Below are 13,009 nucleotides of genomic sequence, written 5' to 3'. Positions count from 1 at the left end.
AGGGCACGGAACACAGCACAGCCCCCCTCTGTCCCAGGCGACGTCCGCACACCCCGCCGCCGCCACTGCAGGAGCTGAAGGGCCTGCGGAGCCCATGCAGGGCAAAGCCAGTTAGCAGGGCACAGAATTTCCTGAACTTCTCCCCAGGGGTTCCCGTCTGTTCTTCGCTTTGGAAAGCTGGGCTCATGATAGGTAGCACCTGATGACGGACGCACCCCAGGTGTGGGTAGCCTGCCTCCTCTCTGTCCTCCCTCACTCCTGGGCCTTTCAGTTCAGGTCATTGCCCTGAGGACCCAAGGTCATGTGAAAGCAAAGAAAGAGAAACTGAAACCTGTCAGAAGTAACCGTTGGCCTTTGGGCCACAGTCTTGCTGGTGACAAAGGCGATAAAGCTAATGGCCAAGATGAGGGTGGGGGGAGCCGGGGGTGCAGGGACTCCAGGTGCCGCAGACATGGGCAGTCAGCTGGGCGCCCACAGGACACAGGCGGGGACCTCTGGGGAAGGAGAGGTGGAGGCAAGGCCGTCACCCCCACCTTGGCTGGAGACAGAGCTTTCTCCCAGCCGTGAGCCCCCTTGTCTCGGTCTCCACTGGGGGGGCAGGACCAACATGGCGCAGGTGACTGCCGTGGCGGGCTTCTGACCTGTGGGCCACCAAACGCTAAAGACAAAGCCTTGTGACTTTTGGGTGTCCCCTCTGTAGCGTTACCTGTGCCCCCCTGCCCCCCTCCTTCGTGATGGACCATCAAGAGCCCGCTGTAATCCACCTTACTTGGCATGCAAAAATGATCATGTGTTGGGGGCGGGTAGCAGGTTGCGCGATTATGTTGGCATTGATTGGCATGCAGAGGAGGGAAGCTACTCTGTGTCTTCAAGATAACTGGGTACAAGTGACAAGGAAGGGAAGGAGAGGTCCAAGGGCAGAAGGCAAAGAGAAAGCCCAGAGGGGTGGAGTTAAAGTGGGGAAGATGGAAGAGGAAGGTGGCCTGGGGTGAGGCAGGGCAGGGCAGGGTGGGGTTAGCTGAGAGAAAGCTAAACTGTGGCTTGTACCTAATTATGATGAAACATCATAAAGGGTCAGATGTGACTTCCAGCTGCAGGGCTAGATCCCAGGAAACCAACTGCTGGCCCATGTCATGTTTGATGTATAAATCTGAGCATCTTTAGAAAATGGAAGTATTGCATATGTGACCCTGAAAATTCTGAAACACCAGGCTCACGTTGCAGCAGGGCAGCTGAAGCTGGAGCTGCCTGTTCACCAGAGTACCCGCTCACCCTGCAAGCATTTTGCATTCCCCACCCCATGCCCCAACTTGTGTGCCTGCTTCCCATAGGCATCGCAGATTACTGCTACTTCTGCTCTTGATAATAATGGTTCTCTTCTATTGAGAGCCGGTGTGCGTGTGTGTGCATGTGCACACACACACCAGGCACACAGGTATGCTCGCTTTCAATTAACCTCAATTAATCTCTCCCTTTTTCAGTTGAGGGTGACAGATGCACAAAACCAAACGTACCTTTCTCCTTAACAGATTTCGCAGCCTTTCCAGGCGATCTGCCAAATTGCTAGATGGTATTTGCATTAAAAAAAATTTTGAGTGCATTTTGTTATTTTGGTTTTAAGGATTTCCCAGCTTGCCTTAAGGCCATATTTCATTTATGCTACATTTTATAGCTTCACAACATTTCTTGAATGTACATGAATTCATTTTATCCTTCTAGCAGTTGCGTGAGGTCAAGTAGTTTGCGTCTCCTTCCTTTGCTCTCTTGGAGAAAACCAACTAGCAGAGAAGCTAAATGACTTCCCTTGGTCCTGCAGTAATTTTGAAGAAAAGTTAACATTTGGGCACAGCTGTCTGGAAAACTAAGCCATGTTCTTTGGCTGCATAGAATTGTGAAAAGTTATGCTTTGAAAAGCATAGTGACTAAGGATATGATCTCCATCCAAATCACTTGTTTGACTACTGGTTTGGCCACTTCAATAGCCATGAGTCTTTGGACAAAGTGCTCAATCTACCTGCGCCTTCTTTTCTGTAAAATGATAATAGCCCTTATCTAGGGAGTGTTGTGTGGATTAAATGTGATAATACCTGTGAAGTATTTACAACAATGTCTGGCACACAGTAAGCTTTCAGTAAATATTACTATCAGTACTAAAATTATTGTTATCTGTTCCTTTGGGAAATGTTCTGTATTACTTAGGGTACAGGCTAAGTTGTAACAAAAAGATCCAAAATTACATTTTCTCAAAAAAGGAGAGACATGTATTTCTCTTTCACCTCATAGCTAAGAAGATGCTAGTCAGTCCAGGACAGGTAAACAACTCTGCTCCACAGGGTCATTCAGGAACCCAGGTTCCCTCCACTGTGTTGCTCCCCATCCCCTACTGTGTCCTCTTCTGCATAGTCAAAGCTGGCTCAACATCACGTCCACCTTCTGTTCCTGCCTGGAGGAAGAAGAGGAGAGGAGGGGGAAGGCCAGCAGCCCCCTTCTAAATGATGTCATTCAGAGGTCGTCCATGTGCTTCCATTGGCCAGAACTTGGGCACACTAAGCTGCAGGTGAGCCTGGGAAATGTATGATCTAACTGGGCCAGCTAAATATGCCCAACTAAAACTTAGGAGTTCTCTTATTAAAAGGAAGAAAGGGAGAGTGGAAATTGGGGATAGTTCATAGTCTCTGTGCCATGTTGCCAGAGACATGTGTTTTGGATCTGAATTTGAAGTCATTAATGTCTTCTTGGTCTGCCAGTTTCTCAGCCCATTGGTGCTCTACGTCTTGTCTGTTGGATGTCTGCTTTACCCTTGGATTTCTTCTTTAGCAAAATCCAAGGATGGCTCTTAGCTCCATGTTTCAGATAAACACCTCTGGTGGCAGTGTGATTCTCTCCAACAGGCTGGTCAGACTGACTGTCCGCTGGATTGGGCAGCCTGTTCCTTCACTGCCCAAATCTCCCAGCAAGAGTAGCATTGGGCTCTGTTTTAAATTTTTTTTCTTCTGAATTTTTGGACAACTTTCTCAACATGCAAAGTAAATTCCATGATCCCTTGTCTCTCGAGAGTCACTATCCCTTGGATCTCGGGCCTCTGGTGGCTGATTAAGGAAGGGTACCTGTGTTCCTTCCATTCCCTTGGAGTCCATCTTCGCGTGTGTTGAGGAGGGAACCTTATCCCCACCTCATCAGGAATTATCTGTGAGCCCACGAAGCTGTGATAAAGACGCCGAGCCACTTGTTTGGTGGATGGGCGGGCAGCCACGTGGTCCTGAATCTCCGTGGTCTTAGAGTTCAACCTCCAATGATGCATACTTTCCTGAAATCAAAGTTAAGTAACAGCCTGGCTCAGTAAAAGGAAGTGTGGCTCAATGTTCCATTCTCATTACTGCAAGTAATTGAGGTTGGACAGGTCAAGGAAGGGAATGCCAGTTGTCTCAGGGGAACTTACCAGAGAAGGTGCTATGATGAATATTGCCTAAGAGATGAAGAAGGAAATTTGTATTTGTTGAGGGCCTATTATGTGCCAGGCACCTACAAGAAGCAGAAGTTAGAGCAGTAAATAACGAGACAGACACCTAATGGAGATTACAACCTAACAGGATTACTCTACGTTAATCATTGTGTTTAATCCTTGCAACTCTGCAGAGGATTAATATAAAGGATTTCATATTTTATAGACAAAAATGCTAAGCTCAGAGAGGGAAATAGTAAGGATGCTTTTGAACCCACAACTGGCTGATTCTAAAAGTCCTGCTCTTGGGAATTCCCTGGCAGTCCAGTGGTTAGGACTTGGTGCTTTCACTGCCGTGACCGGGGTTCAGTCCCTGGTCGGGGAACTAAGATACCGCGAGCCTTGCGGTGCGGCCAAAAAAAAATCCTGCTCTTTCCATCATTACTCTATCTGCCCCCGTCACTTTCTTTGTTGAAGAGGGAATCTAGTCTATACACAGAAGTGACCTTGACCACCGTGCTAAACATCTGAACCGGTGACTATTGTTAACTCGGCGGTCGGCTTTGTTTGACTATGGTGGTCGGTTTCTCTCTCTAACCTGCATTCTCTCTAACCACTGTTGTCCACTTATCCTTCTGTGTGAACCCACCCAGCCGAACCCTACTTCTAGGACATTTCTGCCCTGCTCCTTCCTGGGGTGCCGACTGATGCTAGAGGAATTCCCAAGGATGCCTGGAAACCCTTCCAGATATCCCTAGATCCTTCCCTGTCCATTGCCACTGGCATCTCCTCCTGACCATCCCTCTTTCACCAACCCTTCTTTTTAACCTCCGTGTCTGTCATCGTCATTGACAGAGAACCCAACTTGCCCTTTGATAAAACAACAAAATTAAGGTCCCAAGAAACTCTCTCAAGGTCCTCCTGCTCAACCCCCTAACACATCTCCTGCTCTTCTTCTCCATCCCCCCATGCCAGGGAAGGAGTGGCTCCGGCCCCGAGCTGCCCTCCCCTTGTGCCCCTGGAGCCTCCCTCCAGTCAATTTTCTCTTACTCACATCTTCACCCTCTTCTCTACCAACACTTCTCATCAGTACCTGAACGTGTTCAGTCTCTTCAGTCTGAAAAATACCCAGTTCTTTTTTTTTTTTTAAACATCTTTATTGGAGTATAATTGCTTTACAATGGTGTGTTAGTTTCTGCTTTATAACAGTGAATCAGCTATACGTATACATACATCCCCATATCCCCTCCCTCTTCTGTCTCCCTCCCACCCTCCCTATCCCACCCCTCTAGGTGGTCACAAAGCACCGAGCTGATCTCCCTGTGCTATGCGGCTGCTTCCCACTAGCTATCTATTTTACATTTGGTAGTGTATATATGTCCATGCCACTCTCTCACCCTGTCACATCTCACCCCTCCCCCTCCCCATATCCTCAAGTCCATTCTCTAGTAGGTCTGTGTCTTTATTCTCTGTCATACAGAGTGACGTAAGTCAGAAAGAGAAAAACAAATACAGTATGCTAACACATATATATGGAATCTAAGGAAAAAAAAAAAAGGTCATGAAGAACCTAGTGGCAAGACAGGAATAAATACCCAGTTCTTGATCCCATATTTCTAACCTCTCTCTTCAGTTTCCCTTTCTCTGTCTCTTCATGGCCAACCTTCTTGAAAAAATCATCTCTACTGCCTACCTGCCTATTCAGTCCTCCATCACCCATTGCAATCTGGTTTCTGTTCTCATGATCAATGCCTAGACTAAAGTCACTAAAGACAGCCATACTCTGCATCCAGAAGGTGCTTTTCTTCCCTGATCTGACTCCCTCTTTCTGGAACCTTGGTGCCATTGCACTCCCCTGCCCCTTGAGCCTCTCGCTCCTTGGCTTTACTCTCTGGGCTTCCACCCTAGTTTGCTGGACATTTTTTTCATCTCCTTCACAGAGACCTCCTGTCCACTCACCCCCTGAACGTCCCCTGGGTCTGTGTCCCACCGCCTGCTCTTCTTGCCCTCTGCCCCTCTTCCTTGGTGTCCTCAACCACCATGAGCTGACGGCTCCCAGCTCTCCCTCCTCCTTACGGATCTCTCTTCTGACATCTGAATGCCCAGCTTCTCATGGACCTCTGCTGGTGGCTGTCCCACACGCTCTTCCTACTTACAGTTCTAAAGCCAAGCTCCACACCAGTCTCTTCCAAGACTTAACCCTCTACTTGTAACTCTTATTTTCAGGAATGTCACCCTTACCCCAGTTGCTCATGCCAGAGAAAAGAAATCTAGTAATTATCTCAGATTCCTCCTTCTCATGGCACCTTTTACATTCAATCAAGTATCCTGTCCAGATGAGTCTACCTCTTCCAATTCCTTGAATCCCCCCTTCCTCTCATTCCCCTCCCACTGGTGAAAGCCCTTATTGCTTCTCACACAGCTATGTCAAAGGGCCCTTGAGGGACCTTCTTCTCCACTTCTGTCCTCCACTGGAGTCCTGCCTGGGTCACCCGTCCAAGGCTGTCTGCTCAGAGCACCCACCTGCTCTTCAGCACCCCCAAAGCTCTTGGATAAAGTTCACACTCCTTCGGTTGATCATATCCATGGACCCGCTTCTGATCCATTTCTTGTCTACCTTTCCAGCCCCTCTCCAACATTGCTCCCTGTGTGTCAACCACTCAGCGTGCTGCAGGTTCATGCCTCGGGACATGCCTTCACTGCAGTGCCCTCTTCTCCCTTCTTCCTAGGGCTAACTTCCAGTTGTCTGTCCAAACTCAGCTCATACATCACCTCCCAGACCATACCTGCCTGGTACTGTCATCACAATGTCATACACCTCTTTCCTCACTGGCAGTTCCAGTGCTTAAGCATGTTGCCCAACACACAGAAGTTGCTCTATAAAAGGTAAGGGAGACCCACCATTTTTTCAGAAACTTTGAACTCTTACTCACAGAGCCTGATGCATCACGTTAAGGTGCATTGTAACAACTCTTCAGGGAGTGTCTGATTTTTTTTTTTAACATTTATTTATTTAGGCTGCGCTGGGTCTTAGTTGCGGCACATGGGATCTTTGTTGTGGCGTGTGGGATCTTTAGTTGCAGCATGCAGACTCTTAGTTGCAGCATGCATGTGGGATCTAGTTCCCTGACCAGGGATCGAACCCGGGCCCCCTGCACTGGGAGCATGGAGTCTTACCCTCTGGACCACCAGGGAAGTCCCGTGTGTCTGATTTTTAAATAGAAACATCATTTGGCTTCAATAATCAGAAGTTTAGCAGCTGCACACCCAGCCCACTGAAACAGCTATTCCTTACTAATTCACTCCTTGAGGAGTTAAGCAAAGGGAAGCACCATGTGTCTCTCCTCGCTGCCACTTCCTCTTTACTGTGGGGTTTCTGCATTCCGTGTATGATTGCATTCGGCTCTGGGGTTCACAGTGCAGCAGGACTCAAGGCTTGAGGTAGGAACTGGGGCCTCTGTGGGGGTAGCTGCTTGTTGATTTGAGGTGGATTAGAATTTCTGTCAACAACGTGGCCTTCCTCAAGCAGGAGCACACTGAGGCTTGGACAAAGTGCTGCTGGAAGGCGATGGTGCATTGGCCAGGGAAACCGTCATGTCCCAGTAGAGTTGGTTGTAACTCACTCTGATTCTCTGGTGGAACAGAAGCAAATCTTCATGTTTTACAGAAGCCTTCCTTGTTGGTTATGATGCAGTGTTACGTACTGTACTTGAAATGTACTTGCTGCCGAATCTGCTCTCTGCAATAGATGAGATTCTCCCTAGTCTCTGGTCATCAACTGAGCCTGTCAAATAAGGCCCTCTGTCCAGCTGTGTGGATCGAGGCAGGTCCAATGGCCCAGACCCTGAGAGCCAGACCTATCAGGAGCCTTGTGCCTATCACCAAGTGGGACCTCTACATCTGCTACTCCTCTAAGCCTGGGCTCTCACATGACTGAGGATATCTGCTGGGGTCAGATACCTCACAGGATGTGCACATCAGGACCTGGGAGGTTTGCAAATGACAAAGCTGACTCAAACTGACACATGCAAAAAAGATGAATTTACTAACTCAAGTCTACAGGGAGATCTGTATTTAGACATGGTTCTTTGTAGGTCCAGGGGTGGCATCATTGAGACCTGTCCCTCCCCTTATACTCCTATCTCTGCTTACTTCTCTGCAAGCTCCTTCACAGGCCAGCTCTCTCCTGTGACTGTCTTAGTCTGTTTGAGCTGCTAAGACAAAAATAGCACAGACTAGGTGGCTTAAACAATAAACTTTTATTTCTCACAATTCTGGAGGCTGGGAAGTCCAAGATCAGCACAGTGGCCGATTTTGTGTCTGGTGAGGGCCCAGTTCCCAGTTCATAAATGGCTGTCTTATCATTATGTCCTCACATAATGGAAGGGGAAAGAGAGTTCTCTAGGGTCTTAGAAGTGCACTAATCCCATACATGAGGGCTCCACTCTCATGACCTAATCACCTCCCAGAGGCCCCACCTCCTAATACCATCACATCGGGGGTTAGGATTTCAATATATGAATTTTGGGGACACATAAACATTCAGTCCATTGTAGTGATTGTCTCCAAACCAAACACTGTGATCATGGGGGTGGGCTATTTTGATTGGTCACCTAGGTCTGAGATAGTGATCGACAACGCCGCCAGGGGAGGGACAGTCTTAAAAACGTCTGGGCATGTATCAATCTCTTAGGGCTGCTGCAACAGATCACCACAAAATGGGTGGCTAGAAACAACAGAAGTGTATTATCTCACAGTTCTGAAGGGCAGAAGTTCGAAATCAAGGTGTCAGCAGGGCCATACTCCCTCTGAAGACTCCAGGGTATAATCCTTCCTTGCCTCTTCCGGCTTCTTTGGCCCCAGGCAATCCTTGGTTTATAGCTGCATCGCTGCAAGCCCTGCCTCCATCTTCACATGACTGCCCCTTCTGTGCTGTTCTGTGTCTCCTCTTCTAAGGACACTCGTCATTGGATTCAGGACCCACTGGATTAATCCATAATGATCTCATCTCGAGACCCTGTGCTTAATTATGTCAGTAAAGATGCTTTTTCCATATAAGATCACATTCACGGGTGCTGGGAGTTAGGACTTGGACATATCTTTGGCCGGGGCTGCGGGGAGTAGAGACAAAATTCAACCCATTACAGGGCAGAAAGAGTAATAGATAACCACGACACTCTGCTCCTGGACTTCCTAGCATCCATCTGTGCCCTTTTCCCATACAATTTCAGAAATGCACCCCCTGGAACATGGTACAGGCTATCCACATAAAAGCAAAGCTAGCGGATATACATTCTTCTTGACCAGGTCTGGATGTTGCTCTGAATAGTCTGTTAACCAACAGCTAAATGATCATTTCAAACACCCCCGGCATTTAATAGTGGAGAAAAGTAAGATACTTGGAATAAAAACCACTTGCATTTAGTAAAGGGGAGAAGGGGAAACATGAGGCTCCAGTCACTTGTCCAACATCCTGCAGAAGAGGATTGACAAGGAGCCACTTCATATCCCTGAAAGATGTGAGTTCCTCAGTCAGCCAGGGGTACCCAGGGCTCTACCTTTGGAAGACTCTCCCTTGCCCATGGCCCTCCATGGGTGGATCAGAGAGAATGTCCCTTCTGGAAACCATAGACTCTAGCAGGCCACAGTTTGAGGATGTCAGTCCAGAGATCTGGGTCTGGCCCCAGTGGTTGTGCAATCTCGTGCTGCGGTTTGCTAGACTGAGACGTCTCTGGCAGTATGACTCTCTCAAACTCTTAGATAGTTGCTGGGAAGTTAGTTTTTTGATAACTCCATGAGCTGGCAACCAGAGCCAGAACCCAGACAAGTCATGCTCTGGAATCTGGACCCTGTCCTCACCACATCTATCCCCTAACAACCGTCTCTGTGCTCTGCTCTCTCCCAGCTTTCATTTAGACTTTGTCCATTTGGCCTCTGCCCTGGACACACTGGGTTGGGGGAGGGGGAGGCCATTTGCGCTCAGGCTCTTTCCCAGTGGACAGCTGCCTACAGTGGGGTAAAAGGCACTTCACTCAGGCAGGGAGTGCCCAGCAGGAGCTGCTGGAGGGGGAGAAGCCCTCGCCAGGGTCCCTCTCCTATCTCCCGCTGTGTTTCCTTCTCCCAGCCTGTGCTTGCACCAACTTTAGCCTGGGGCAGGAATTTGACTGTTGCAATCCTAAAAATGATTTTCTGGCTCTCAGCTCAGTTGAATTACAGGCCACAGCAGAAAGAGTCTTTGTTTTTCCCTTTCCCTGCTTTCAGAAAGGCCCAGCTGAGACTCAAGTGTATCTTTTCTTATAGACCCTCACTTAGGGCTGAAGAAATGGCTGACACACCCCAGTAACCTGGCTTTAAAATAAAAAAATAACAAGTCCTCTAAATTTCCAACCTCACCGGATTCAACAGGAGAGAGTTTAGCAACTTTGCTCCGCTTAACAGATATGGCTAACTTTCCGGTCACGGAGGGGAGGCTTCGCACTGCCCTGCTCTCCACCCCAACACAGCCAACTTCCAAAATCCTGCTCCTGGTCCAAAATTCTGTGCTACTTAGGACACTTTTGATTGCAGCTGGATCTGCAACTGTCTACTTAATGGGAATCAGGAACGGCTGGATCCAGATACTCAATGCGGACTTTGCCTCTCTCTTACCCCCTCTCTTTGCCTTTCTGTGATTCTCTAGTCCTCCTTTCTGCTTTTCTCTCTGCTGGCTTCATTTTCAGGCTGATTTTCATGGAGGTCTAGGCTTACCATGCATTCATTTACATATAGTAATCCCACCTCTTTCTTGATTGCTCCAACAGAAGGGCAGGGATGGCTCTGATTGGGCTGGCTTGGGACCTCTGCTCATCCCTGTATTAACCACTGAGGCCAGACAAGTAGAAATACTCTAGCTGGCCTGAGTCATATATCCACCATTGATGTGCCACATGAATGACAACCCTTCTGGGTTGGGGGAAAGGCAGTTTCTGAAAGGAAAAAAATGCTGGGGAGACAAAAATAAGTGTTGAGGGGCTAGGCCTCTGAGCAGGCTCTTGATTTGCATTTTCCTGTTAGTCAAGAGCATGCAGCCTGCCTGGTTTTTGCCTTCACCCTCCGGGGATCTGACCCTCTTTCTGCATTCTTAGCCATCACCGAGAGACTTTGTATCCTCTCTTTTAATTTTTTAAAAAAATTGTGAAATATGTCATACATACATATAAACCATATGTTCAGCTTAAGAATAGCAAAACAAACACCTGCATCCCCACCACCCAAGTTAAGAAATAGAACAGTGCCAGTTTCTTAGAAATATCTGAATGCTCCTCCCCAGGCACGTATCCTTCTATCAGATGGAAACTATACAGAATTGTGTGTTCATCATCCCATGATTTTCTTTATAGTTTTACTCTACACACACACACACACACACACACACACACACATGCACACACGCACACCTGCACACACACGCACACAAATACACTTAAATCTCTAAGCAGTATATTGTTTGGTTTGGCAGGGCACAGATGCCTATTTTTTTTTAATTAATTTATTTATTTTTGGCTGTGTTGGGTCTTCGTTTCTGTGTGAGGGCTTTCTCTAGTTGTGGCAAGTGGGGGCCACTCTTCATCGCGGTGTGCGGGCCTCTCACTATCGCGGCCTCTCTTGTTGCGGAGCACAGGCTCCAGATGCGTAGGCTCAGTAGTTGTGGCTTTGTGGCTGACGGGCCCAGTTGCTCCGCGGCATGTGGGATCTTCCCAGACCAGGGCTCGAACCCGTGTCCCCTGCATTAGCAGGCAGATTCTCAACCACTGCGCCACCAGGGAAGCCCCAGATGCCTATTTTTAATGCTGTATTTAAGAATACAATATATATTCCTCTGTGACTTCTTTTATTCAACATTATGTTTTTGGGATTCCTTTGTGTTGATGCAAGTAGCTGCAGTTCACTTTTCACTGCTGTGTAATCATCCGGTATGTGATTATCCCACATTGCATGCATCTCTTCTGCTCTTTAGAGTACATACCTATGAGAGGAATTGCTAGGTTCAAGTGTGCTCACAACTTCAGCTCTACTGGATATTGCTAATGATCTTCCCAAAGTGATTATAACAATCTACACTTCCACTAGCAATCGATGATAGTATTTTGGTTGATCTCATTCTTGTCAGCTTTAATTTTTGTCATTCCAATAGGTATGGTCTGTGTCTCATTACAGTTATAATTTGCATTTATTTGATAACTATTGAAGTGAAGAATCTTCTCATGTTTACAAACCATCTGTTTTTTACCTCTGCTGTGAAATGCCCATTTATGTCTTTTCCCCTATTTTCTAACGAGCTGTTGGTATTTGGCAGTTGATTCATAAGAACTCTTTATATCGTCTGGATTATAATCCTATGTTAGTTTTTATATGTTCAGATATCTCTCAGATATCTCCTTGCAGTTTGGGATTGACTTTGCATTTTATTTATGGTGACTTTTGAACAGAAGCTCTTAATTTTCATGTCAAATTTACCTTGTCAAAGAAAACTTTCCCAACCTGAGGTCACAAAAATAATTTTTTTTTTATTCTCTTCTAAAAATCTTTTATTTTGTCCTCTATATTTAGTATTTAATCTTTCATGTTTAAGCCTTTATTCTACCTGGATTCGATTTTTGTGACTGTTATAGGATAATAGACTTCCATTTTTACTTTTCCCCTCACTTATCTGCAGTGTCCTCTGTCACAAATCAAGTTCCATATACGAGTGGTTTTTTTCCCCTCTGAACTCTCAAATTTTCTGTGTTGAACTCCAGTTTTTCCCTTAATCCATTGCAGATCAATATTTTTGTAGATATAACAAAAATTAATTACTAAAAAAATTTAAAACATGCATAAAATAAAGGCCTCAATTATTTATTATTAGATTCAATGGGCATAAACTTGCTCTGTAAAATTGCTATGAAAGTTTCTAAATGCTTACTGTTCACTTCTTTACTGATCGTGGGCCCATGACAAGGAATTCAAAGATGGTAACCAGTGTACAGATAACATTTGAGTCATGCTAATCTGTACTGCTCTACTGATATGTTTGTTTATTCCTGCTGTACTATCACTCAGTCTTTTTTTATTGTGGTAAAATATACATAATGTAAAATTTACCATCTTAACCATGTTTGGGAATACACTTCAGTAGCATTACATGCATTCACATTGTTATATAACCATCACCACCATCCATCTCCAGAACTTTTTCAGCATCCCAAATGGAAACTCAGTCCCTATTAAATGATAACCCCTCATTCCACCCTCCCTCTAGCCCCAACCACCATTCTACTTTTGTCTTTATGAATTTGAATATTCCAGGTACTTCATATAAGTGGAATCACAAAGTATTTGTCCTTTTGTGTCTGGCTTATTGAACTTAGCATAATGTCTTCAAGGTTCACTCATATTGCAGCGTATATCAGAATTTCATTCCTTTTTAAAGCTAAATAGTATTCCATTATATGAGTATACCACATATTTTTTATCCATTCATCCTTGATAGATATTTGGATTGCTTCCACCTTGGCTGTTGTGAATAATGCTGCTGTAAACCTAGGT

The 13,009-nt window shown here is 46.2% G+C and overlaps 1 protein-coding gene across 1 annotated transcript in view; it reads left to right on the top strand.

Moving 5' to 3' along the window:
- The window catches only part of DGLUCY (D-glutamate cyclase), a 99,097-nt gene that overhangs the window by 15,169 nt on the left and 70,919 nt on the right, over nucleotides 1-13,009 (top strand).

This window comes from Balaenoptera physalus (genome assembly GCF_965194825.1).
Source record: "Balaenoptera physalus genome assembly, chromosome: 2".
Classification (NCBI taxonomy): Eukaryota; Metazoa; Chordata; class Mammalia; order Artiodactyla; family Balaenopteridae; genus Balaenoptera; species Balaenoptera physalus.
This window is presented reverse-complemented; position numbering and strand designations above follow the sequence as displayed.